Source organism: Pteropus medius, unplaced genomic scaffold, assembly GCF_902729225.1.
Source record: "Pteropus medius unplaced genomic scaffold, Ma_sr-lr_union100, whole genome shotgun sequence".
NCBI classification, from domain to species: domain Eukaryota; kingdom Metazoa; phylum Chordata; class Mammalia; order Chiroptera; family Pteropodidae; genus Pteropus; species Pteropus medius.
The window spans coordinates 86,420-111,394 of NW_024352949.1; the positions used below are offsets into that span (position 1 = coordinate 86,420).

At 40.3% G+C, this 24,975-nt stretch overlaps 1 pseudogene; it reads left to right on the plus strand.

The window, feature by feature from the left end:
• Positions 1 to 487: 487 nt before the first annotated feature.
• LOC120592724 (transmembrane protein 248-like) lies at positions 488 to 24,913 on the plus strand (annotated as a pseudogene).
• The last annotated feature ends 62 nt before the right edge of the window (positions 24,914 to 24,975 follow it).

Sequence of the window (24,975 nt, forward strand, 5' to 3'; positions counted from 1 at the left end):
AGGGGTGGGTTTTAACATGGAACAATCTCTTTCTTTGTTGAAGCAATCTGCAGCCAGAGTCTGGACTTCATTGCCATTTTTTTTTTTACTTCATTTTTGATCTGATGAGATTTAGATCCCTCTGTGACGTAGGCAGCAGGAGTGCTCTGCCATCGAAGATCAGCTTCAGAGGTCTCGCAGAACTGATGGAAGTCAATGCTCAGGTACCCTTAGATGCTATCAATGGCTCAGGGAAGAGTGAATCCTTGTAGGAACAGGACAAAGGACCACGTGTGGCATGGTGCCCGTGATCCACACAACCTTCCAAGACATCTTCACTCCCTTCCACAAGTTGAAGTAGAGTAGGACAATGACCAGCAGCAGACAGCACATGAGCTCCCACCAGGGAGGGTGCAGGTCATCGATGCCATGATTGTCCTGGAGGTGCAGCACCCCGCACCTGGAGCTGCACTGCCTCCCCACCCAGAACTGTAATCCAACAGCTAAAATGGCCCCGAGAGCCGCCTTCCCCAACTCGGCACCGCAGAAAGGACCCGGCCTGGCAGGACCAGACCCCATGCAGAAGGGCTGGGCCCACCAGCCCCAGCTGAGGAGCAGGGTCTACCTTGAGGGGAGCTGGAGAAGATGGAAGTGGCATGCTGGCAGCCACAGAGGCCCAACTCTAGCCTCCAACCTTAGTACCCTGCGTTTGGCACTGCAGGGCGATTGGCACCTTGGGTCCCTGAAGAAGGAGCTACAGAAGCCAGAGGGAAGGTACTCAGTGATGTGGTGGCCACTGCTGCCCACAGAAGGTCCAGGGCCCCTTTGCAGAGGTGAAGCTGAGTGGACTTGGGGCAACATGGAAAGACACACAGATGCCTGCTCTGTTCCCCGAAGGTAACAGCTGACCACTGCTGTCCAGCTGCTTCGAGGCTGATTCCACAGGTATTGGAGTCAGGATGACTCTCAGGTTTGCTCAAGCACCATCTGGGAGAGGGAGTCCATCATAGGGGCAGAACATAAGGCCACGCTGAACAGGAACAGAAGTGATAGCCAGTGAAGCATGTCCTGTGTGCCAGGCAGGACCGGGTCACTTCCACACAGTATCTCATTAAACCCTCCTGGTGGTACCACTTTGGAGGAGCTCAGGTCCTCAAAGTCCAGGATCACACAGCCTTGTGACAATAGAGGTGTGACAAGCACAAGAGCCAAGCTCAGCACCTCCAACCTGCCTAGCACCTGATAAGGCCAGGTTGGATAGCTGGGCAGATGATACACTCTCCTGATGTTGTCATCTTTGTTTCTTTACAGGGCACAAGCCTGTCACTGAAGTGCGAGGAGCCTCCCCATGCTGTTCCCTGCAAGCATATGGTGAGGTCTATGACATGGAGCTGCAGTCGGTGGGAGGAGGGCACCATTGGCATGCTGCTCAGCCTTCCGCTCCCACCTGCCCTTGACTGGAGCCTGCCTCACTCAGATGAGTCTTTGAAGTGAGTTTCTGTATATGAGATGAAGCCCCCACAATGTAGTTATAAAGAAGCAATAGGCTCACCTCCTTCCAGACCCATAATTGTCATGTCACCTATAGTAACAGAACACCCTCGTCCTTGGTATTATTAAAAACACAGCCTCTAAAGGATAGCTCATTACTGAAAAACAGGAGACGAGGAACAGGTGGGTTCTGAACTTTTGAATGCGTGATCATTTTTCTAGATTACAATGCCCTGATCCCAATTCTTGTCAAAACAGAAGTCTTCTAATAACTCTACCTTCACATGAGTGGAATGCATTATCAGATTTCCTCAAATATTCCTGCTTGTTCAATTGATTATGAGTGGTCGCATGAAATCTGAGGTCTCTGATTTTCAGGGTTGCAACTCAAGTATAAGCACTTTTGTGATGAATAAAATATTGCCCCCTGTGCTAAAAATATTTAGGTAGAGCTCTCTGTTTAGAGCAGGACACCCAGCATGGCAAATAGAATTCAGGCAGTTTTTACCCCCTAACTCTTTTGCCAAGTGCGTTTATAGAGGGCGGAGAACACACCTTCATTCCAAACAGCACTGAAGTTTGATAGATGGACAGTCCTCCTAAGATATCTGAATTAGATATAAAGTATCAGGCTCCTATGGTTGTGTTGTGCCACAGCCAGCAATGAGCTACTCTTTTCCATCAACTCAGAGACATGTTTCATTTTACTCACTCAGCATTTGACCACTCACTTCTTATCTTCTGCCACAATATTTGTTCTTTTATCACTGACCTATCTCATCTGAATTATAACTAAATTTAAGCTTACCTATAATTATACTGCCACATTTGTGATCCTTTTGAAAAATTATTTATTTATTTATTTATTTATTTATTTATTTATTTATGCTGACATTGGTTAATGAAATCTAATAAATTTCAGCTGTACACTTTAACATTAAGGCATATATACATTTACATTGTGTGTTCACCTCTCATAGTTAGGTTTTTTACTGTCACCACATATTTGACCCCCCCTTATCCCATCTACTGCCCCCTCCCCCCAATGTCTACCCTCTGATAACTACTAGTCTATAGTCCATGTCCATGAGTCTCTGTTTGTCCTGTTCATTTGTTGCTTTGGGGCTTATATCCCACATATAAGTGATATCATGTGATTTTCAATTTTTTCTGTCTGGCTTATTTCACTTAGCATAATTATCTTGAGGTCCATCCATGTTGTCACAAATGGCAGTATTTCACCTCTTCTTATAGTTGAGTAATATTCCATTGTATATATGTGCCACAGCTTCTTTAGCCAATCATCTATTATAGGACACTTCAGTCGGTTGCTTCCATGTATTGGACATTGGAGTGCAAATATCTTTTCGGATATGGATTTTCAAGTCTTTGGGGTAAATATCCAGTAGAGAAATTGCTAGATCATAAGGTAGATAGAGTCTTAGTTTTTTGAGGAAACTATATACTGTTCTTCATAGTGGCTCTACCAATTTGCAGTCCCACCAGCAGTGTATGAGGGTTCCTTTTTCTCCGCATCCTCTCCAGCATTTGTTATTACTTGTCCTGTTGATTATAGCTATTCTAACAGGTGAGAGATGGTATCTCGTTGTGGTTTTGATTTGCATTTCCCTAACAGCTAGCAATGTTGAGCATCTTTTCATCTATTTGTTTGGCCATTTGTATGTCCTCTAGGGAGAAGTGTCTATTCAGGTCCTCTGCCCATTTTTTGTTTGTTTGCTTGTTTGTTTTGTTTTTGTTTGTTTGTTTTGTTTTTTTGTTTTTTTTATTGTATCATTTGCTTTTTTGTTGTTTTCGAGTTGTATGAGTTCTTTGTATATTTTGGATATTAGGCCCTTATTGTAGGCGTTGCTTGCAAATATATTTTCCTATTCAGATGGTTGTCTCTTTACCTTGTTGATGATTTCTTTTGCTGAGCAGAAACTTTTTAGTATGATGTAGTCCCATTCACTTATTTTAGCTTTTACTTCTCTTGCCTTTGAGGTCATATTCCTAAAATCTTTAAGTCCAAGGTCCTTGAGTTTAGTTCCTATGTTTTCTTCTATGTATTTTATTGTTTCAGATCTTATATTCAGGTCCTCAATCCATTTTGAGTTAATTTTTGTGTATGGTGATAGACAAGAGTCTAGTTTCATTCTTTTGCAGGTGGCTTTCCAGTTTTCCCAGCGCCATTTATTGAAGAGGCTTTCCTTTCTCCGCTGTATGCTTTCGGCTTTTTTGTCGAAAATTATTTGCCCATATACATATGGGTTTACTTCTGGATTCTCAATGCTGTTCCACTGGTCCATGTGTCAGTTTTTCTGCCAATACCATGGAGATAGTCCTGTAATGACATGAACTTTCCTCTTATGACCACTTTTGCTGAGTCCCAAAACTTTTGATATGTTATACTATGATTATCATTTGTTTCTATATATATCTCTCTTTTTATTCCTTCTCTGACCCAGTTATTCTTCAATAGCATGTAGTTTGATTTCCATGTATTTGTGGTTCTTCCTGCTTTCTTTTTGCAGTTGTTCTCTAGTTTGAAAGGATTTGAAAGCATTTGAAAGCATTTTGATCAGAGAATATGGTTGGTATGATTTCAACCCTCTTATATTTGTTGAGGCTATCTCTGTGTCCCAGTATTTGGTCAGTCCTTGAGAATGTTCCATATGCAGTAGAAAAGAATGTATAAGCTGCTATTTTGGGATGGAAGGCTCTATAAATATTAATTATGTCCATTTGCTCTAATGTGTCATTTAAGGATGTTATGTCCTTATTGATTTTCTGTTTGGATGATCTGTCCATAACTGACAATGGGGCATTTAGGTCCCCTACCACGATAGTGTTTTGGCCTGTTTCTCCCTTTAGTTCTGTTAGTAAGTGCTTTACATATTTCGGGGTCCCTGATTGGGAGCACAGATATCAATAAGTATTATGTCTTCTTGTTGCATGTTTCCCTTCATCAGTATGAAATGTTCCCCAATATCTTTCTTTATCTTTTTAATTTCGAAGTCTATTTCTTCTAATATTAGTACCATTACTCCTGCTTTTCTCTGAATGCCAATTTGCTTGAAATATCATTTTCCATCTTTTCACTTCGAGTCTATATTTGTCTTTGGAGCTGAGATGTGTCTCTGGAGCCAGCATATGGTTGGTTTGGGTTTTTTTTTTTTATCCATTCTGCACCTGTGTCTTTTTGTTGGTGAGTCCCATCCATTTACATTTATTGAAATATTAGGTCTTCTTATAGCCATTTTATCTTTTGCTTTCTGGTAGCTCAGTGTTTCCATTGCTTTCTTGTCGTTGTGTTTCTGTTTTCTTTATTTTGGTTGGCTTTTGTGGGTTTTCCCTCTGGTTCTCCTTGTTTTATGTTATATACTTCAGTTCTGAATCTTTGGTGTGTGGTTATCATTATGAATGTGTAAAAGATAGTTATATATATATACAGTCATCCATTTTCCTCTGCAAGTGCCATATCTACATTCCCCTTTGGGAATTTGGATCTTTGAATCCTCCCCTTTTCAGTCATTGTTGTCTCAATTTGTCCCTATGTATGCCAAACATTCATTACTATCTTGCTATAGAAATTCTCTTCTTATTGTTTAAACTTACAATGCCCTGTTCTTAGTAAAGGTTGTACTCCTCTGCTTCTATTTGTCTGATAATCACTTTACTCTTATGTATTTTTTTTGTCATGTTGTTTTAGGTGAGCTGACCCCTTTTAGTATTTTCTATAGTGTAGGCCTTGTAGTGGAAAATTCCCTCTATTTTTGTATATCTGGAAAGGTCTTTACTTCTACTTCATGTCTAAAGGAGATCTGAGCTGGATACATTATTCTAGGCTGGTAGCTCCTGTCACTTAATAGTTTGAATATTTGATTCTACTCCTTTATGGCTTGTAAGGTTTATGCTGAGAAGTCCAAAAATAACCTAATGGGTTTTCCTTTTAAGTTAACTTTTTCTTCTCACTGGCTGTCCTGAGAATTCTCTTTGTCATTGATTTTTGATAACTTTAATACAATGTGTCTTGGTGAAGGCTTTTTGAGGTTGAAATAATTGGGTGTTCTGTTAACTTCTTGAATTCCAAGCTCCAGCTCATTCCTTAGATTTGAGAAATTCTCGTCAACTATTTGTCTGAAAGTGCTTTCTAGTCCCTGCTCCTTTTCTTCACCTTATGTTTCCTCTCCTGATGGTATCGGCTAATTCTCGTATTTCTCTCTCATTATTTTTCATTCTTCAGTTTCTCTCTTCTGATTTATTTCTAGATTTCTGTCTTTGATATCACTGATCCTTTTCTCCATTTGGTCAACTTTATTTTCCAAGCTTGCTATTTCATTTTTCAGCTCTTGCAGTATGTTCTTTATCTCCAGAAGTTCTTTTTTATTCTTTTTGAGGGTTTCAATTTCCTTGCTAAAGAACTCATTCTACTCATCTAATTGTTTTTTCAATTCCTGAAATTGTTGATAAGACTCATTTTGGATCTCATTGAGTTTTTTCAGAAGTACCATCCTGAATTCTCTGTCATTTAAGTTGCATATTTCTATGTCTGTAAGCTTATTTTTTGGAGATTTTTCTCTTTCTTTCTGAGATGCCTTGTCACCTTGGTTGTTCATGGTGTTTAATGGACTATTTCTGCACCTGGGCATTAATGGAAGTGTATTCTTTTGTTTTTCCAGAAAGGAGATTTATTATATAAAGGTGTCTAGCCTACTGCAAAGAAGGCTCTTTTTCTTCTGGTTTCCAGTAGGGGCATGTAAGCCTCTTGGATCCCAGCTTTACATAAAGCCTTAATATTGCCTTTTTCTTTTCTTATAGATGTTTAATCATGCTCACTACTTTCAGTCTCAGTCCCTGTCAGTGTTAACAATAGTTTCGGTATCATTTGCTCAGATTCCCCTTGGCTCTGTGGTGTTCGATCTTGGTGGATATGGGAGGAGGGGCTTTCTGGGTTGGGGATTGGGAGCTGTGGCTCAGCCTTGGTTTTCTAACCATGGCTGGTAAATATCAACTGTTGTTTCTCTGCCATCCTGCTTCTCTGCTTTCTGCCCGGATGACTAGGCCCTGCCACCGGCCTCATGGAGCTCACAGCTATCCCAGGAAGGGCTGTTCAGGGAACTCGCTGTACCTTCTTTCCTCCCCCTCCTCCTACAGGGAGTTCCAACAGCTGCTAGATGCAACTTCTTTATTTCTCCCAGTCCACCACCTGACACCCAGGGTTCTGACCTGTGGTAGCTCTTATGCACAGATCCCATGCTCAGATGTGCTGATGTGCAGCTTGGGTGTTTTTTGCTGAGTTTTAGATGTTCAGCTTATTGTTGTTTCAAGGGGAGAGATCTGGGGACGTCTCTCACTCTGCCATGTTTCTCCAAACTCTTTGTGATCTTTTCTTAATTAAATATTACCTCAAATCAAAATGATGACTTTTATTTTCATGAATCCTATCATAGAGCACTAGCTCAGCCCATTGAGGGCCAGCCTGGTGTGTCTCTCTCATGTGCCATCTTTGATGCTCAGTTTGTTGTCTTTGAGACCACCCACCACACAGACTTCTGCCCACAGGTACATTTGCTCCCACATTCTTCAATCCAGTTCATTCTGTCATCAGCTTGGTTTTTTTTTTTTAATTTTAAATGTATTGAGATGACATTGGTTAATAAGATTATAAAAGTTTCAAGTATACAATTCTATAATACATCATCTATATATTGCAAATATACAAAGTCTTGTCTCCTTCTATCACCATATACATAATCCATTTATTCTCTTCTGTCTCCCCTCACAATGCTTCCCCTCTGGTAAACACCATACTGTTGTCTATGTCTATGAGTTTTTGTTTGTCTTGTTTGTTTATTGCTTTTGATTTTATATCTCATATATAAGTGAAATCATATGTTTCTCAAATTTTTCTGTCTGCCTTATTTTGCTTAGCATGATATTCTTAAGATCTATCCATGCTATTGTAAATGGCAGCATTTTGTCTTGTATTACAGCTGAGTAGTATTCCATTGTATATGTGTACCACCTTTTATTTTTCATCCAGTTATCCATCAAAGGACTCCCTTTAGAATTGTTTCACCTCTCAAATAAAGAATATACCCAGCAACTAAGAATCTTATAACCAGAAAAGCTATATACAAATAAAGGAGATGAAGACAGTCCAGACACACAAAAACCAAGAAAAAAATATTGCTAGGAGATCCATCTTACAGAAAATATAATGAATACTTCTCTGGTCTAAAAAACAGATGACCCAGATTGTAATCAGAATTCTCATAAAAATTCAAAGAGAGTTGGCTGTCTTTGAGGTGCTAGCTTGAGGCTGGGGAGCATTGAGCCGCATGCCTATTTCTGGACTGCAGAAACTAGTGAATAACATAGAATGGTTAATGGTGACCAGGAAAATAAAAAAGGATGAGATGTCTGCTTATGCCTTCTCTGTGTCCATTATTCAATTGACATAATTATTATTTCTAAGACATTATTATATATGGGGAGTATATCTATGCAAATGTTTTATAACTACCCTATTTTGTTTTTCATCTTTATTTCTGCTGGGGTCTTAAATTATAATCTCAATGCCAATTCAAAATATTTTGTGTTTCCCTACATAGTTTCTAAAAATGTCGTTTTTACCTTAGAGTCAAACATAGTCACGCTTTGTTCTGTCTTCTTTGTCTTATTTTCTTTTTTTAAATCAACTCTACCTAAAATTTATTATGTTCTAATGGGATATGAGAAGATCTAATTTTATTGTCTGAGGTTTGTTTCTTGATCCCATAATTTTGATTAAATAAACTTTTCTTGATTGATTAATGATGATATTGTTGGCATTTAGTAAATTATTGCATGTACACAAAATATTATGACAAAAATGCTGATTCTTTCTGGTGTGATCTCTGCATTTTTATGGATGTAGATCATGGTTCCTGCAGCTATCTATACTTTTCAGTAATTATAGCTTCGTATTATGGTTTACTATCTGATTAAGTATCTCTGCCCTTGATTATTTCACTTAAAACCCTTGTGGTTTTTCATATCCACTTATTTTCCAGAGAAGCTTTTGAATCAAAGTAGCTAATTTTAATGATTGAGATATAATTTTGCTTTAACTTATACTAAACCTGTGAAGCCCAGGACTATTACTCTATGTGTCATTCAGTGTATGTCTCCTTCACTCAGAGTGTATTTATATCTTCAGAGAGATTGGGTTTTCTCCACATTAAGTCTTTGCCTTTCCAGATGAGTTTATTTCTGGGTTGTTACTGCTGGGATCAGGTCAACTGATACAGCCATGTTTTCACCATTCTTACCATGTATTTCTACCACCTACTTCCCGCATTCTTCCTGCCCCTGTTCTGCCTCCCAAATGACTTCGCTCACTTCTGCAAGTGCTGCTTGGTGAAAAGCCAGGTAGATGTGATGAGAGAGATCCTGACAAGAAGAGCACACCACAGCAGCCTGAGAAGAGAGTGCCCAAAAAGGATCTCTGCAGCCCTGCCCTCTGTAATCACCCAACTAAGCAGAAACCCTCTTCCACCATACGGATCCTCCTGCCACTATTCTGTTCTTTGCTCCCTGGAAATATCCTGTAGTCTCCATTGTCCCTCACTCCTGTTCTCAGTTTCCAGTATGCCGTGGGCAATTTGTGTCTTTTTCTTTTTACTTTATTGTTTGTTCTTTACATATTTTTAAATTTTCCACTATTTCAGGGAACAGCATTGAACCCACAAGTCCTGATTGTCTCTTACAGGGGAGCCTTGAAAACAAAGGAGTCCCTCCCCACACTATCTCAGGGCATTCACTCACTTAAGGAGCTTACTTAGAAGAAAGTTTACCACAAACACCTCCCTCCTTCATCAGAGGACTGCTCTTTTGCAGCCAGGGAAATGTAGAAGCTGAGTCAGACTGTGGTCTCTTGCCCACATCTTAGGACCACAGAGCCCAGGCTCACTAACAGTCTGTGGCTGTGGAATAACTCGCCTCTCTTTGCTCAGGGGACAGACCATACAGAGGCCTGGTAAAGTTTCTTTTTCCTCTGGCCTGAGGTGTGAATTCTTGGACTGATGAAAAGCTGGTTTTCCTCATATGACCCCCAGTGATCTATATCTGGGTACCTTCTTGCAAGTCCACACCTTGGCTATGTGTGTTTGGTAAGGTTCTCCTTCTCTCTGTTCCCCATATCTTATCTACAGGAGCTGTTTCCTAAAGATCAGTATTAAAAAATGGAGGGAACCCTTGGTGAAATCTGCATTATGTCTTTTCCCTCAAGGACACCTCCAAAGACATTTTAAGGATGTGCGTGGGACATAATTTAGATTTTTAAATAGTAAATATGACAAAATAAAAAGCACATTTCCTCTTTTCTGTATACAACATAAAACACAGGGTTGTATTTAACTCCCAAAGATCCGCTGGGAATGTGGTAGCGTATGCCAGTGCATACACAGAAAGGTCCTTTTTTTTCAGCTACTCAAGCCTCTAGGGATAGAGAGCCATTTAAAGGAAGTATATAAGCAAAGCATCACTCTCATGGGTGCCAATGCAGGTCCAAGTATGCACTGGCCAGCAAGGAAGAAACAGGCCTTCCCTGGACCACTTCATCAGCAGAGTGACCCAGCTGAGGTCCTTCAGCTCTGACTCAGTTTCCTCAGGTGAAAAATTTAGATAGTGAAAATAAGACTTTGGGTTTATACTGATGATTTCATTTTAAGAAAAAAAATGTGTCCACAGTGCTTGGCACACTGCCTGAAACACTCAATAAATGGTAGCTATTATCGGCATTGTGATCATCATTGTGTTTATCTTTTGATTTTGGTGTTTATACAGTTCATCACCTCTCCATGGACCAGCAGTCCTTGTTGTAAGGAAGCCCTCAAGTGTCTGGGTGACTTCGAGAATTTCAAAAAGTAAATATCAAGGAGATGGAAAGGACTCCCATTGATCAAAATTGGAATGATTTCAAAAAAATATAAACAATGACAATATTGGATGATCATCCATAGAGTGACATTCTCTGAGTTCCAAAAAAAAAAAAAAGTCAAATAAATAATAAAATGTGAGCAATGAGTGTTTTCCTACAGAAAAAAAAGTTATTAATAAGTGAGAGAAATGAGGGGGAAAGAACATCGCTACTAGGCACACAGCACTGTAGCAATTTTTTCCGATCACTGGACAAAAACTCAGGAGAACCAGGATATTGGCACATTTGCAAAGCCTCACCCAAAGACCTATACTAATTACCCTGGTGAAGGTAGTATGAAATGGTGGTTCTGGATATATTTTTAGATCAGAGCTTCTCAAAAGCATTCTCCCTGCACCCCATTCCCATCTAGCTTTTTCTCTCATAGAGTCTGGCTAACCTAATAACCTCCTCAGGGTAATTCTGATTTACATCACACTAAAATCCTTGAAACAAAAAATAACAAAACCAAAGGCTTGGAATAGGGTGAAAGAAAAAGTTTAAAGTGAACACATGCAGGCAAACATTTAGACAAGTGTATTTTTCACAAACATCTGCAGTCTTATCTACCATCTGACTCATGTCCCTGACACCCAACTGCATTTGTTTGTATTGCTCACTCCCCACCCCAGCAGCTAGCATCGTGCCTGGAACATAACAGGTGCTTATTCATGTTTGGTGAATAAGTGAATAGCATTCTGAATATGTGTAACATGTCAAGGAATGCAGAGGATGGTGGCATTGACTCACCACTGAGAAGGGACACCACAAAGATGACATTAAACTGGCCTAAGGTCTATTTCACAGCAGCTAATGGACAGCCACATCTTTCTGCCATGTTTTCTGGAGGACACAGGTAGAAGAGGCATCTCCCTGCCCAATCGGCATGTACCCTCCAACCCCTATCTCTGTATTATCATAAAAGAGATCTTGGGGGTCACATGTCAAGCCCAAAAGGAAAAAGCAGGGGGTTATGGGAGAAGAAAGAGGAGATGATAGGATTGTGCTGCTGTAAAAGAGTCACATCTGCCCGCGATCCCATTTTCTGGCTCTCCCTGGTGTCACATAGGCTAGTCTTGAGAGCCACAGAGGGCAAAGACATGCAGCCCTTGATCCTCTAACCCGATTAGACAGAGCATGGGTGCTCTGAGTGCCACATCCTGCTCCATTTGTGGGACCTGCCAGGGTGACAAGCCCTGATGCTGACTGAAGACCAGAAGCTGGGCACAAGGAAGTACATGGGTGTGCCTGCATAACCGGCTTCAGATTTTACAGAGATGACATTGTCGCCCTTCACCATATGAGTCATATGGGACATATGGGATGGGCATATGGGACAGGGGCGGTGTTGTCGGGAAAATTTCCCACAATATTTTACCATCTTTTGGGAGAAAGCCCACACCATTTGGGAGCTCAAAAGGCTCGCACAGGTCTACAGATATCTTCACACTCAGGAAGCCAAACATGTTCTGTCTGCCTGTGGTTGGGAAGTAGAATCAATTGTTTTCCAGTTCTGGCCATTTGGAGCTGCCCCCTGCTCCCCACAACAGACCCACAGGCACAAAAATGCCCCCTGAGCTTTAGTGACAGATTAGCAAGGGGTGCTGCTAAGGGAAAAATGGCAACCAGTGGGAAATGTCATTCTACCTTTCTTTGTTCCCAGACAAGTGGGTGTCCCCAATGAGGCTTGGGAGGGTCACTTGGGTAGCTCTCTCTGCCTGACCAATTCCCTCTGGCCCCTCTGGGCTGCTGCCCCTCCTGCTGTATTGTTGGATGTGCCCACCTTGACTGAGCCTCCCCAGGAGCCCTCCTGCCTTCTTTATCTCTCCCATGGGTTCTCCATTACACCACCGTTGGTGCTGGAAGTGGGTTCCTGCCCCTCCCACTTGCCTGTCACTTCCATCCCTGGGCAGAACCTCTCCTGGTTTCAAGCCTAGAGGAAGTAGGGGGCTCTGCATCCACCAGTCAGCAAGCGCCTCTCTCAGCTTCTCACCATATGATGTCCTCTATGCCATGGTCTCCCACACTCTCCTCTTCTGCAGCTGCCAATGTGGTCTTGACATCCATAGCCCCACACTCTGCCCACCCACCATCACATACTTCCACCAGCGCCACCTTCCCACTTCACTCCTCTCACTAGCCTCACCCTGCAATCCATGGAGTGCTTGTTTGTGTTCCCCAAATCAATACATTGAAGCAGCAGTAGGACAGTGTTAGGAGGTGGGGCCTTGGGAGGTGATAAGGTTTAGATGAAGGCAGATGGGTGGAGCCCTCAGGATGGGATTTATACTTAGAAGAGGAAGGGATCAGACCTCCCTCTCCACTGTACTAAGACCCAGGGAGAAGGCAGCCATCTTCCAGACAGGAAGAGGGCCCTCCCCAGAACCTCACCATGCTGGCACCCAGAACTGTGAGAAATAAGTGTCCCTTATTTAAGCCTCCTGCCCTATGGTGTCTGAGATGGCACCCAAGCTGCCGAGGCAGAAGCCTCTTCTTGCAAATGTCCTTCCCTCTGAGCCCCATATAGAACAGGCTTTCGTATCATCAGTGGTCAGCATGTGGAGCCCTCTCCCTTCAACAGACCTAGAGGAGAAATACAAAGCTGCCCCCACCTAATGGGGGTTGTCTCAAAGGCCCAGAGAGTTTGCCCTGACTCCACCCTCTGGGCCTGGGGACTACAGCTGGCCTCACTATCCTGACTCTCAGGTGTTTGTCCACATCTGCCATATCCTCAGGGTCAAAGAGCTTTTTGATGGGACAGTGCAAGCAGAAACCTCTGACTGTGTCTCTCTAGCCATGAACCCGTGGAACCTCCACCACTCTATGTCTCTCTCTACCCGCTTCTCCACACAGGTATTCCTGAACACATCCTTCCTTCTGTCTTTATGCATAATTACCAAATATCACTGTCACCCTGGGATTTGTGGTAGGGGGCAATGTTGTGCTGTGAGCTTTCTGCCAGCCACATACAAGGAAACCCTTGGCCTTCCTCCTCCCACCCATCATTTTCATAGTTCCTGGGAATGCATGGAAGGTGATCCTGGAAGCTTCACTCTAAAATTCCTGAGGATTCAAGGCTCTGTTGTTCCAAAATTCCCAGGGAAGAACTGCGAATTCCACAGCCTAGGAAAAACCTCCCAACACCCACTACCTATCCAGTTTCCCTTTGACTGCAGCAACCTATTCCAAGTCAACCTTTTAAATTTTAGGGGCAGTAAATATAGCATTTAGGGTTTGGGCTGCAGGGATGGTCACTGTGGGATTTTCAGACTGGCCTAAAGCTCTGCACCCACTTCCCCTCCTGAAAATGGAGATGACCTGGGCAGTTCAAGGTCTGCCACTGGTATTCTGTGACCAATAGTCTCATCCACTCACCAGGTAAAGGCAAGGATCACCTTTAGCTGACCTGCTTTGTGAACCTGATCCACAGATACCTCAGCTCCCTCTTGTCTCTGCCCAGTAGTGAGGGGCAGTTGCCCAGGTGATCAGGAACCGAAGACGCACAGGGCCGGGCAGTAGGCCCCAACTGTTGAAGCTATCTTCTTTCACAGGCATCCCAGGATCCTTTCTTCCAACTTTCACCCAATCTCACAAACTCGTCCTGCTGGAAACCCAAGCTATGGCAATGCCGCAGTTTGCTCAGTCTGTACCCATGGCAACTCTCCTGGGAACCTTCCTCTTGGCCAACAATCTTGTTATTCCAGAACATGCCATGCTCATTCTGCCTCTCTTCTGCCCACCTGGCATCTCCAAGTCACTTCAGGCAGTACCTGTCTGGAGCTCTACCCCTGCATCTCCTCTACCCAGGGAAGAAAGCTCAGTGGGCCCACAGTTGTCGGTTGAATTTTGAAGTCTGGGCCTGTCCCCAGAAGAAGCTTTCAACCACTAAGGGAGAAGTTGGTTTGACATCTCGCTGGGCCAGCAGAGCCTCTGACTGAGGAACCTGACACCTGGGGGCTCCCCATAGTTTCAGGTAGGACCCCTGAAAATTTTTGTCAGGGAATGATCTTCCAGCTGCTTTGCCCTGTGTCCCTGTAGCCACCAACTCTATCCTGACCAAACCTATTTGTCCTCTCAGATAATGCAATTTTCCTTTCCCTCATTGTGACATAGAGTCTCAAACTTTGACCCAACCCTTCCTGTATGTACCCGAGGGCCCTATCTCCTTGATTGGTCACGATTCACTAACCTAATAAGGGGCTACTATTGACCTCCAGGAGGATGAACTAAGGGCAATGTACCCCAGAGAGTGGAACTCATTTCTCGTTTCTGGCAAGTTCACAGGATACGAGCCCCAGTAATCTCCCCAGAAACACAAGTCCTCAGTTGGTCTTGGATGCAACTAAGACCTAGGGTCTCACAGCCCTGAAAACCCCAGTACTCCTTGAGGCCAGAGGTCCTACAAGGAGTCCAACCCCTTTAAATAATGTAAGCCCTGTCAGTCCCCTTGTAACACCTTAATTTTACTAGTAAAGAAATCAAACAGGAAATATTGGTTGATTCACAATCTCAGGGAAGTCAGTAATGCAGTTGCTCCCAACCCCTGCACCCTCCTATCCCGTGGAATGCTTAGCAACACACTGTCCTTGGTTTGAAAGATGCTTATTTCTGTAACCATTACACCCAGACTCACTGGTCTTAGCCTTCGAAAGGAAAGATCCAAAGACCCTCAGGGTCAGCCAATACACATGGACGGTGCTCCCTCAGGGCTCCCAGATAGCCCTCGTCTGGAAAGGCACCAGAAAGAAATATCAAGGACCATAAGCTAAAACGTGGCACCTTATTTCAATATATGAATGACTTAGTTATTGCTGGCGAGGACCTCCTGAGTTCTCAGGATAATACTGTGAGAACACTAAAGTGTCTGGCTGAGAGGGGTTACAAGGTATCTCCCTCAAAGGCTCGAATCTCCAACAGCAGGTTCAGTATCTCAGGTCCATCCTTACACCCAGGGCCAAATCCGGGATCATCACAGGAAACAAGCCATCTTATCACCATGGGTTCCAAGCAGTGGAAAGGAGCTGAGGGGCTTTCTGGGAATGGCAAGTTCAGTCGCCTTTGGGGTCAAATTTTGGAATAAATGCAAAACCCCTTTATGAAACCTTGTAGGGAGAAGAGAGGGGCCCCTTCTGTTGTAACTCCCTGAATGTCAACAGGCACCGAGAGCTTAAAGGACACTTTAAGGACACTTAAAGGACAGGGTGTATCATAGGGGTACCAGAAGGAGAAAAGCAAGAGCAAAAAAATTGAAAAATTATTTCAAGAAATAATGACTGAAAACTTCCCCGACCTGGTGAAAAAAAAATAGACATACAAGCTCAGGAAACTCAGAGAGTCTCAAACAAGATGAACCCAAAGAGGCCCATACCAAGACACATCATCATTAAAATGCCATGGTTAAAGACAAAGAGAGAATCTTAAAAGCAGCAAGAGAAAAGCAGTTGTTATTTATAAGAGAACTCCCATAAAACTGTCAGTTGATTTCTCAACATAAATTGCAGTAATGAAGGGAATGGCATGAAATAGGCAAAGTAATGAAAAGCAAAGACCTATAATCAAGAGTACTGTATCAAGCAAAGCTATCATTTAAATCAAAGGTCAGAGGAAGAGCTTCCCAGAAGAGAAAAAACTAAAGGAGTTCATTATCACCAAGTCAGGATTACAAGAAATGTTAAATGGACTTCTTTAAGAAAAAGAAGAAAAAATAAATAAAAAATATAAATAATAAAATGGCTCTAACTATATATCTAGCAACAATTACTTTAAATGTAAATGAATTAAATGTTCCAATTAGCAGACAGGATGGTTGAATGGATAAGAAAACAAGATCCTTACAAATGTTACCTGCAAGAGACTCGCTTCAGATTAAATGACACACGAATTGAAAGTAAAAGGATGAAAAAGATGTTTCATGAAAATGAAAATGGAAACAAACAAAAAAGCTGGGGAAGTTATGCTTATACCAGACAAAATAGACATTAAAAAGAAGGCTATAACGAAAGACAAAGAAGGACCCAGTTATTCCACTTCTGGGACTTTATCCAATGAAACTCAAAACACTACTTAGAAGGGTCATGTGAATCCATATGTTAATTGCAGCATTATTTACAGTAGCTAAGATATGGGGGCACCCTGGGTGTTCATCAATGGATGAATGGATAAATAAGAGGTGGTACATATATACAATGGAATATTACTCAGCCATTAAAAATGAAATCTTGGCATCTGCAATAACATGGATTGACCTAGAGGGTATTGTGCTAAGTCAGACAGAGAAAGACAAATGTCATATGTAGGATCTAGAGAACAGGATAAACAAACAACAGAAACAAATTCATAGATACAGAGAGCATTTTGAAGGTTGTCAGATTGGGGAGTTGGGGGATAGCTAAAGGGGGAGGGGATTAAGAGGCACAAATTGGTAGTTACAAAATAGTCATCAGAAGGTAGAGTATAGCCTGGAGAATAGTCAGTAGTATTGTAATAACCATGTATGGTGTCATATGGGTTACATAAATGTATAAATTACCATATGGCACACCTGAAACTAATATTTGTTGCATGTCAAGTGTAATTAAAATTTTTTTAAGTTATTAAAAGAAAAAGTACAAACTGGTAGTTACAAAAGAGTCATGGAGATATGAAGTATAGCATAGAGAATATAGTCGATAATATTGTAATAACATTATATAGTATCAGATGGGTACTAGATTTATTGGGGTGACCATTCATAAATTATATACATGTCTAATTGACTATATTGTGCACCTGAAATTAATATAATATTGTATGTCAATTGAAAAATAAAAAAATATTTCAAAATGTGGTTTTAATATATTTCACATAAGTTTACTTTTCCAAAAATTCATCCTATGATAGAGATGATCGGCTTTGACCTAGTTCAATCAAATAATGATATTGAAGTAAATACAATGTATGTTTAGATTCATGAATAATCTGAAAACATAATAAAATTATAATATTTGAAATTTTTTCTGTTGATATTTAAATGTACATTTTAAATAAACTTCATTTTTATAATAATAATATTGTTTGTTTATTGAAGTAAACATGTTACACACATTGGCTTATGGAAGGTACATACCACCTCTTTATCTAGTGTCTATTGATGGGGACTTAGGTTGCTTTCATTACCTTGGCTATTGTGAACAGCGCCACAGAGAACATAGGGGTACATAGATCTTTACAAATGAGTGTTTTGGTTTTCTTTGGATAAATACCTGGGAGTGTAATTTCTTTGTCAACTGGTAGTTTTATCTTTAATTTTTTGAGAAACCTAAACCTCCAAACTGTTTTCCATAGTGACTGTAGCAATTTGCAATCCCACCAACAGTGCATGGGGGTTTTCTCTTCACATCCTTGCCAGCATTTTTTAGTCGATGTATTTACGATAGCCATTCCCAGAGATGTTAGTAAATATCTCATTGTGGTTTTGATTAGCATTTCTCTGATGATTAGTGATCTTGAGAATCTTTTTATATATCTATTGGCAATCTGTATGTCTTCTTTGGAAAAATACCTATTCAGGTCTTCTGCCCATTTTTTAAATTAGATTGTTTATTTTTTTGCTGTTGGGTAGTACAAGTTCTTTATAAATTTTGGATGTTAATCCCTTATCAAATGTATCATAGGCGAATACCTTCTCCCAGTCAGTAAGTTTCCTTTTCAATTTGTTGATAGTTTTCTTTGCTGTGCAAAAACTTTTTAGTTTGATGTAGTCCCATGTGTTTATTTTTTCTTTTGTTTCCCTTGTCCAAAGAGATACATCAGAAAAAAATATTGCTAATAGCAATATCAGAGAGTTTCCTGCATGTTTTCCTCTAGAAGTTTAAAAGTTTGGGGGCTTATATTTAAGTATTTAATTCATTTTGAATTTATTATTGTATATGGTATAAGAAGGTGGTCCAGTTTCATTTATTTTGCATGTATTTGTTGAAGAGACCATCCTTAGATTGTATATTCTTGCCTTCTTTTGTCATAGATTAAATGACCGTATCGGCAAGGATTTATTTCTGGTCTGTCTATTGGTCTATGTATTTGTTGTTGTTGTTGTTGTTGTTTTTAATGACAATTTAGATTAGTATAGTTTGATATAGTGTGGATTCCTCCCGCTTTGTTCTTTCTCATCATTGCTATGGCTATTTGGAATCTTTTATGGTTTTATATAAATTTTATGACTATTTGTTCTAGTTCTGTGGAAAATACCATTGGTATTTTGATAGAGATTGCATTGAATCTATAGATTGCTTCGAGCAGTGTGGACATTTTAATGATGTTAATTCTTTCTCTCTATGAGCACAGTATATGCTTCCATTTATTTGTATCTTCTTCGGTTTCTTTTTTCAATGATGTATGGGTTTCCAAGAACAGGTCTTTTACCATCTTGGTGAATTTAATTCTCAGGAATTTCATTGTTTTTGATGCAATTGTAAATTAGATTGTTTTCTTAACCTCTTTTATAACGTTTCAGATGAGGCACTGACACTGGTAGAGTCTTAAAGCTGGGGTCAAAGTGTGCTTAATCAAGAGTTAGATCACTCTGACCAGTAAGGACTGAGGCAATGGCTTTGCATTGAGCCATTTCCATTCTATGGCTTCAGGTTCAATAAGGTGCTCTAAATGCATCCTGCATCCTATGTGCCAAGTGATAGATATTTTGAATGGCCTGCAGTATTGTTCCAAGAGGCGACTTGACATCTGCAGTGTGTGAAGCAAACTTGGACTCTACCAACATATACAAAGTGGTGGAAATTCATATGAAGCAGGTTCAGGCTGCCATGTTTTGGAAGGGAGCATATATGCTAAAGAGACCTAAAACCATTGCGAAAAACAATGTGGTACAGTGTTTCAATACAATGGTTCGTTTCTTCACATGAAGAGGGGATAGGAAACTATAACCTTTAGAGACAGTCAGCAACTCTTGCCAAGGAAACAGGTTTTTGAATACCTGCATTCTGTAATCCAGAAGTCCACTAAAAATTTGGTGCTAGTACTAGTGTATGCTGTGAAGTCAAGGTGGCACTCACATAATATAGAAGAAGGGATTACAGTTCTTATTCGTAATTCATGTAATACATTTTTTATTTTAGCAAGCTCTTTGCCTATGTGTTCTTCACTGGAATGAAGTTAAAACCCAGTCTTACATGACTGTAGCTCTGTTTATGAGCAACCTGTTTTCAGTACCAATGAGCTGATGGGAAACACTTTTTAGAGATCCATGTTCTTGAACTTACCATCTGCATAGACTGCATGAGCAGGTACTAATGCAGGGGCAGCTTGCTTGTAATTTATAGTAGCAGTTCTTTAACAATTGTTTTATATAGTGTCCTTTGCTGAGGAGAACAGATAGTCACAGCATCTAGCGTGTGTGTCATTATTGAATTCAATGAGAAATCTTTCTGGTGAGAAGGTACTAATATTGGTGTATGTTATGTACTCTAAGGCTACACTCTTAACAATACATAGGAAGTGATTATCATACTTTCCTGTAATTTGTGTAATACATTGTTGATTTGAGCCAACTTTTTTCAAGGATGTTCTTAACCAGAGTGATATTCAAAACCATTCTGTCACAACAGTAGCTGGTTTATGAGGCTACTTCCTTTCGGCACCAGAGAGCTGGGTGGAATCATTAAAGATCCATGGTCTTGAACTTTTCATTCCCACAAATTGCATAATCAGGTACTAAAACAAGGGCAGTTTTTTTGTCATTTATAACAGTGGGTCATTAACACCTGTTCCACGCAGTGTGCCTTTGCCAAGGAGAGCGTAAACCCACAGTGTCTTGCGTGTAGTGTCATTGTTGAATGCAATGAGAAAACTTTCTGTGGAGTAGTGGCTTGTAACTTGTGTCCTCAGCAATGCTGTTCCATAAATATACAGTAAATGTGTTGTAGAATGCATATGGAAATCGAAGGCCACATCTCAAAGACATTTCAGATAAGGCAGCGACACACTGGTTGAGCATTAATCTGAGATCCAAAGTGCTTAATTAGGAAGGTGAATCATTCTGACCAATAATGCTTGAGGCAAAGCCTTGAATTCAGCCTCTTCTATTTCGCAGGCTTCTCTTTGGCATTTTGATCCAAACACATCCTGTATGCCAAGTGCTAAGATGGTGACCAGAGTGGATATCATGAACAGGAAATAGAACTATTACCATTAGAGACAGTGTGCAACAACAGGAAAAGACACATGTATTCCAAAGCTAGTGTTGTATAATCCAGAAATCCAGTAAATGATTGGTGCTAGCATTGCTGTGCGCTATGTAGTCTAAGGCTACACTCTGAACAAAACATAGGAAGTGATTATCCTACTTACCTGTAATTTGTGTAACGTATTATTGATTTGAGCCAACCCTTTTTGCCTTTTTGTTCTTGACCGGAGTGAAATTCAAACCCATTCTGTCACAACCATCACTCTGTTCGTGATGTGCCTTCTTTTTGGTACCAGAGAGCTGGTTGGAAACACTCCTTAGAGATCCATAGTCTTGAACTTACCATCTGCACAGACTGCATAAGCAGATACTAAAACAGGGGCAGCTTGCTTGTCGTTTATAACAGCGGGTCGTTAACACCTGCCCCACACAATGTTCCTTTGCTGAGGAGAATGGAAAGCCACATGTAGTGTCATGATGCACAAACATTTTGCAACAAAGATATCTACAGAAAGGTGCTTATGGTGAAAGCATGTAGAAATAAAAATTGGACTTTACTCCCACACATACATGTTGTGTACTTGTAATCAGTGTTTGCTTCTACATTGTGTATCCATCGACACATTTTTATGTTAGTTTTTATTAGAGTTAAAAAGTCATTTACATACTGCCATCACAGTGGTATATTATTTTGTATTCATCTATACCTTTATTGGTGAGAATTATGCTTCCTTTCCTATCCTGTATTGCTAGTTAGCTGGGTTTTATTTCAGTTTGAAGATCTTCCTGAAACATTTCAGGTACATTGAGTTTTCAAACTTATTTGGGTCCTTTTTTCTTTGTTACTTTTTCCTGGGAAAGATTTTATCTCTCCATTTCAAAGTATAATTTTGTCAGATACAGTATTCATTAAGCAGAGTTGTTTTTTTTTCATTCTCAATTTTGAATACAACATCCATCTCACCCCTAGCCTGCAATATTTTTGCTGAGAAATTCTCTGAGAGTCTAACAGCTTTCCAACTTCTCTCTTGCCTTTAATTTTTGACAATTTAATTACACTGTGCCTCAGTGTAGGCCTCTTTATGTTCAGCCTCTTGGGGTCTTGTGAACTTCTGGAATCTGGATGCTTGTTATTTATTCTTTTTTTTTCCCAAGATATGTAAAGTTTTTTATCATTATTTCTTTAAATAATCCTTCTACCCCTCTTCCCTTTTCTTCTGGGACTCCCACAATGCATGCATTGATTTTCTTGGTCATTTCCCATAAGTCCCAGAAGCTTTCTTTACTCATTTTTATTATTTTTCTCCTCTGACTAGATAATTTCAAATGACCTGTCTATGTGTTTTCTGATTCTCTTTGCTGCTCAAATCTGCTGTTGATGCTGTCTATTTAATTTTCATTTCGTTTATTGTAGCCTTCAGCTCCAGAATTTGTTTGGTTCTATTTTATGATTTCTGTCTCTAATGAACTTCTCATTTACTCATGTATTGTTTTCCAGGTTTTGTTGAGCTACCTGCGTTGTCTTGTAACTTGCTGAGCTTGTTTAAAAGAATTATTTGGAATCTTTTTGTCAAGAAATCCATAAATTGCCATGGCTTGAGAGTCAATTACTGGAAATGTTTTACATTTCTTTGGCAATGTTATTTTCCTGATTTTTGTTGTTGTTGTAGTTTCTCATAGGCTACCATTGGTGTCACCACATTTTAAAGAGCACTCATCTTTTTCAGACTTTACAGACTGCCTTTTCCAGGGAGAGATTTTCACTGGCATATGGGAAGGAGGTTACTGGGTAAGGTACATAGATGTGCTATGTCCAGTTTCAGGTGTGGGGAGATGCTATCCAAAAGGCATGTGGTGGCATTGGTTCCAGGGGCAGGTAGGGGCATCTGTTTTGGAGAGTATGTGATTGCACCAGTTCTTTGGCATGTGTTGGGTTTCCGATTTCTGGAAAATGTGCAATGTTCTGGAAATTATTATATTGTGGCCCCACATCCAGGGCATAGCTATCCACTTGAGAGACCAAAATCTGAGGTGTGGCCATCCATGCAGCAGTGCCAGGGCTGGAGGATAGGTGTAGAAATTCCAGGTCCAGGGAGCGGGGCACAACAGAATGGGTACAAGGAAATCCTGTCAGCTGAGCTCAGTTTTAACAAAGATTGGAGACATTCTCAGAGTGTAAGGCTGTGGGCATCAATGGTAGTAGCCAGGGCCGATGGGATTTTTCTGCTCTTCTTTTTTCCTACAGGATAAGTCATGCCTGATTCCTCTTGGTGCAGTCCTATGCTGACCCAAGGATGGGACAAAAGAGTCAAACACATCCTATACTTTTTTATGCAGCTATTCTCAGTTTTTGTGCACTTCTGTGTTGCCACAGCTTCTTAATTGTACTCCAGTGTTCTCCCAGAGATATTTCCATTAATAGTCAGGTGTCAGATCATTGTTTTTGTTGTGGGAGAAATACTGGGGTCTGCTAGTCATTCATCTTATTGATGTCTCTCTATTATACTCATGTTTTAATTTACACTTCCTTATAACTAAATGTAAAACATCTTTCACATGCTTATTTTGGGTTCATGTATCTTCTTTGATAAAGTATTAATTCAAAAATTTTGTCCATTTTGTGTTTTCTGATTATAAAGTTCTGAGTATTTGTTATCTAGCCTGGATACAAGTCTCTTCTCAGATATGTAACTTACAAATACTTACTTCCTGTCTGTGGTTTGTGTTTTAATATTCTCAACAGCATCTTCTAAAGAATAGTTCTTAAATATCATGAAATCTAATTTAACAGTTTTTCTTTTCTTTTGTGCACTGTGATTTTGTTGTCATATCAAAGAAATCTCCACATTTTCTGCTAGACTTTTTTCTATCAGTTCCATTCTTTTAGGTTTTATATTTAGGTCAATGATACATTTCAAATTAATATATTCTTTATTTAAAAATCTTACAATTCACAATTTATCTTCTAATATTGTGCTACATTCCATAAACTAATATATTATAAAGAATGACGGCATCTAGATTTGTAAATGGAATGAGAACCATTTATTCATATTCCAATTTGCATCAAATAAATCGATTAGAGTCTTCTGCACTTTATTTTGTGGTACAGACTTCAATGAAGAAATATATACTTCACATGTACATTAAAGTTTAGTTAAGATCACTTGTAAAGCAATCTATATGGAGGGTTTAAATGGTGTGTTAGCAAAGTACTTATTAATCTAAATTGGACGCACTTCAAGTTTTCTATCAACTTTGATCAGAGTCAAGACATTAACATGTGACAGCATTGTTGGAGGGAAGCATTAAAGGCGTCAACTTTAAGGTGATATCAGGCATGAAAAGTAGCTGAATGGTAAATTAAAAAATGTCCTTCATAATGGAAAATCAAGAAATAGGCAAACTCACTCTGGGCATCTGCCCAGGGGCTGGCCAGGCTAGGCCCAGGGCGTGCCACTGCCCACCAGGGTGGGGTGGAGCTGATCAGAATAATATTCAACATCAATCCTCTGTATCACCTGACACTATATATTAGCAGTCTGACACCTCTAGTGGTCTGTATGATCAGTGTAAGCATCAAGGCAATAGCTTCTTTGTCCTTGGGTTATTTCTTAAAAATCAAGGAGATTAAGTTGCCAGAAAGGGCAAAGAATTAGAATACTTTTCTGTGGTGGGTTAATGATTTGGATGTGTGTGTATCAAAGAATGAAACATTAAAGCATCTCACAAATGATACCACAACTCTGGAAAGCACAATGACCAGCAGGCAGGCCAGAGTGTAACCCCAGTCCCCACAGGCTGTGGAGGACTCAGGCCCTGTTAACACCACAGTTGCAATTGCCTTTACTTTGGACCCACTCAAACCCTTTGAAGGGTACTCTCACAATGTCACTCATCTGTACTTGACCATGTTAGGGCATCAGATTGAACTTTCAGACATAGAAGCCTTTGAGGAGATAAATATTACCTTTACCCTGCCTGCAGCTTGGCGCTTAGATGCCTGTGCCCTTCACAATCACTGTGTACAGGGACAGTTCACATCCTGCATGACCCTCACAGCCAACCCCAGTGTGTCCCCCATCACTGTACAGCCACCACACTGTGTTCCTGACACATAGAGCAATGTCATGCTCTGGTAAAAGAACTTCACAACTGCTAGAGATGCCAAAACAAAATATGCTCAAGATTACAATTCTTTCTGGTGTTATAAGGGAGCCATTGAAAACGTCTATAATGCTTTAAATCTCAAGCTTACAGTTTTTGTTCCAGAGAATGACCTGTTAGGATGCCAGTGGGTGTGAAAGAATTCACAAAATCAGGAAGCAAAGTAAAACGTTTATTCATTTTACAAGCAAGGAAAGGC